Raw genomic sequence first — 4,106 nt, forward strand, 5'->3', positions numbered from 1 at the left:
ATCTCACGGACCTCCATGCCAGTGCTGCAGAACCCAGACCCCCTCTGGGAAGCCCCAGAGCCCTTAGAGAAAGTTTTTGGTGATGTGAATATGCCTGAGGAGATTCATGGCTGCCAAAAAGTGCTTGAGGTTGGATGGTGAGGCAAGGAGGAGTTGGTTTTAGAATTTTTAGACTTAAAGCTTTATCTGATAAGTAAAACCATGTCCTCAAAAATCCCTAGGTCTGATCTACTTCCTCTCTGGACTTTCTTAAATGTACAGTGGCAGACAGGGCCAGAACCCCATGCTCCTGACATCCTCTATATCATGTAATCGTGTGTGTGCATGCACGTGCTTGGGTGTGCACACATACACTGTGCTTTCCAACTGAGTACATTGTGCCTTGTACCAGCTATAACCCTAAAGGCAGTTAAATTCCAGGAATCCTAGGGCTCCTTAAATCTAATAATGGTCCCAGTTGGAGATATCCCAATGAAATGTCATCTTTGAGGCTAGCCTTCAGGATGCTCCCTTGGGCTAGCCATGTGAATACCCACTGGCTTCCAAAGGGAGATAGTGGGAGACTCTAAAGGTGCAGCTAACTCCTGTAGATCCTACTGCCCTTCGGAACCTTGACACCCAAAGAGGGACCTCTTTGTAGGGCACAGTCTTTCACAACAAATAGATCTGAATTTGATTCATGGTGTTGCTATGTGATCCTGGGCAAGACATTCAGCCTCAGTTTCTACATCTTAAAATGGATCTAATACCTTCCTGCTGGGACTGTTGCAATGATTAAATGAGCACATATAAATCAGCTCACAAAATCCTGGATACATGGTAAGTCCTTAATAAATGGTGGTAATTATTTCCTCAGTGACTACCAAGCAGAAGAAATCAAGGGCCCCAGATGAGTAAGCAGAAGGGTCTAGCAAAGAAAGTCTGCAGCTGTGTAATCTCTGGCTCTGGTGACCCTACCTCTACCCACTCTAACCTCCAGTTAGACCTAAGTGTTCCTGAATGGGCTGATAGGTGGTCTGGGTTATCAGCCATCTCCCTGAGCCAGGGTGTGTCTTCAGAATTGAGGCCACGAGGGGTAGTAGATCAGGAATTATCTTCACAATAGTTCTGCCTTCATGATATTAAAAATAATTTACGCTCCCTGCATCTCACTTTTCTCATTTGTAAAATGAGAATAATGATGACACCTCTCCCACAGTGCATTTGTGCAGATTAATGAGACAATGTAAAACGGTGCTTTAGGGTATAGTTCTATTTTATGATGGAGACAGAGAAGTAATTGTTCATAAATTTGGCCTCTGCTGGGAAACTTCCAGTAACAATGAGTTCACAGAAAGGATCATATTATTGATCCGTTATAGCTGTTTGAAGTTTTCCCTTTACATTAAAGCAGATGCCTGGTCTTCGTCTCAACCCTGACACATGGATTTCGTAGCACAAGTCCCAGATTAAATCAGAATCTCTGAGGATAGGATCTGGGCTTATATATTTACAGGCCCACAGGTGACTGCAGGACAGGCAAGACTGCTCACCACTGACCTAAGGATCAAGAATGACCTGGAGTTGGGGCAGAATTCTCTGGGGCTATTGATATGATCAAGTTCTATGGATGGCAAGGACAGAACCCTACCCAGTCTGACTCAAACTCTACCCTTGGATAGGAATTTGTCTGGAACAAGAAACAATACATTAGGAAAGTCTCCAAGTGACTTATACCTTCTAGATTTATCCAACTTAACATCCAAATGACCAAATCTCAATGTATTCCTCTAATTGTCTCCCCTAGGTATCTCCGAAATGTCTCAGTGGAAGCAAGAAAAATGGCCACAGCAAGGTTGGCTGAAGGGTTGGAGAGACTGAACACTGTCAGGCTTAAGGGCTGTCAAACAGTGTACTTGGAACAAAGTGCAAAGTGAGTGAGGAGACTTCTCTACCGAACCCTACTTAACTGGTGCCTGTAAATACTTGGACTAAAACGGACACATTCTAAGGCATGAAGAAACTTTAGCCACTATTAGTTTGTAGGTACATAAGAGATTCAGCTCACAGGTCAAGAAAGTGTTTCACCATATGATGTCTTTTGTATGGTAAGCTATTTAAAGTATAGAATACAAGCAATACAATTATAAGGAAAATTTTCTGACTTTTATTATAGCATTTTGCCCCATGCTCTTCAACATATTTATACGCTTTTTACTGTCATTTCATATAAAAATTTTGTTATGCCGCCGAGCAGATTAGGAGCTCCTTGAGGGAAGGGATTCTATCCTATGCAACTGATGTGGAATTCTGGGTGTTTGGTAAGTGCTCATCAAATACTTCATGGAACATTGAATATTGTGGACCTTGTACTTTATGCTGCTAACTCCAGGTCCAAGATAGGGCTGGCTTCTGTGGAAAGTACCACCCTGGCACCTTATGTCAGACTATGACAAAATATCCCTGGGAAGCCCCCAGAAGTTTGTCTGGTTGCTTTCTGTTGTTGCCATCACTTGAGTGACATGTGGGTCTCCAGAGAGAGACTTTGCCTTCTCCTTTTCTCACAGAGCAACATGCTCACTGTTGGCTGAAGGATACGTATGTTTTATGGAGAGCAGATTAGGTTACACATAGGCATTGTCTTCACTACTCACAGCACCAGGCACTGCTTTGGGACAACAAGCAGTCTCCTGACTGCCACCACGGGTGGGATCCTCCATAGCTCAAAGCTTTGACTCCCAACCTGTCCTAATAATCTGTCTTGCTTGTGCCATTTGGTGTTGAGATTCCTGATTTCTGAAGGCATAAAGTAATTTTTGCCCAGGATTTGACTTTCTCTCCTTCTAACCACTAGAGCCCACACCAACCAATCTCCTGAAGTGCTATTGTGTCAGGCTTGAAATGGAGGCTCAATATTATTTGCTGCTTTAACATGTTATAAAGTCCAGAGGCTCCCCGGTGGCCTAACTGCAAGTTCCCGTCCCTTGTCTCTTCATGCGGATGTCTCTTAGCCAAACAGCCCTCCTCATCATGGGGACCAGGCACACCACCTGTTTATCATTCATCGTGTGCAGGATTCAGTTCCCTGTCAGCCCACAGAATTACTCAAATAAGCCAATCACATCCTTCCTTAGGAGCCAGGGGGCACCTCACTGTCTTGATACTACAAAGTTTGCTTCCCACAGCCCCCACTTGTTCACCCTGACCTCAAGTGCAACCCTCATGTGACTCTGTGTGGCATGGAGTGTCCTCCTCCCCCAAGCTAAGTATATATGACCAATAAACTGCTGTTGATCTGGTCTGTTCAGTGTCAGGTGTCACAGCCATGCCCATAATCCCAGGGCGGGAATCCTCCCCTTACTGATGGGGTGAAGTGGAGGCGATTAAAACAGCTACGCCCACCCCGTTCCTGAAGTGAATCCTCTGGCTATTAGTTCTTGTGCCTGTTTCTCAGAACTCTAAAGATGCACCTGTTCCCTGTGGAGTTTTGGATTCTTCTACTGCCCTTCTGGAGGGCTCTCTGCTGCATTTCCCCAGACTTACCCACCTTCAGTTCTTCACACTGAGCCAGTTACTGGCTCTTGCAATGCCAACAACAACATGGAAAGGATTCAGGAGCCACTTCTTCCAGTCAATAACAAGTAATTATTGAATATCTCACTGTCTTTGTCTGGCAGCATTAATGTTCTCCAAATCTTCTTCAGTATTTTCCTACATCCATCCCACCATGCTGAGGGCATACACATATAGTCTGGGGATAAAGGGAGTTTCTGCTATGGAGACTCAAATGTCAGATAGTTATACAATAGTATACCTTAAAAAAAAATAAAACTCCACTACTCTGAATAAGAAGCCCCTTCATTTTTTCACTTTCTAACAACATGGAAACTCACCAAAGTAAGGTCATGGTAGAATGCACTATTAACTAACCTATCTACTTCTAACTACAGTTTGTACAGTAGGCTTTCACATGCCCTCAGGAGACAGAAGGGAAAAAGAACACCCCTCCTGTGTTACCTCTACTGAATATTGGGGGATTCCTCCCCTATTCTAGGATGTAGATCTCCCTTCTGCAACTTTACGGCAGTCTGACCAGTTCACCTGAAGATTTAAAAATTAGATTTATT

The 4,106-nt window shown here is 44.0% G+C and overlaps 1 long non-coding RNA gene across 1 annotated transcript in view; it reads left to right on the top strand.

The window, feature by feature from the left end:
* The window catches only part of LOC123583937, an 11,422-nt gene extending 8,142 nt beyond the window's left edge, over window positions 1–3,280 (top strand). Inside the window, exon 4 of the long non-coding RNA XR_006705065.1 lies at window positions 1,787–3,280. This is a non-coding gene — a long non-coding RNA (uncharacterized LOC123583937). The remainder of the gene's footprint in view (window positions 1–1,786) is intronic.
* Window positions 3,281–4,106: the final 826 nt, after the last annotated feature.

The sequence above is a fragment of the Leopardus geoffroyi genome, chromosome B3 (assembly GCF_018350155.1).
Source record: "Leopardus geoffroyi isolate Oge1 chromosome B3, O.geoffroyi_Oge1_pat1.0, whole genome shotgun sequence".
NCBI lineage: Eukaryota > Metazoa > Chordata > Mammalia > Carnivora > Felidae > Leopardus > Leopardus geoffroyi.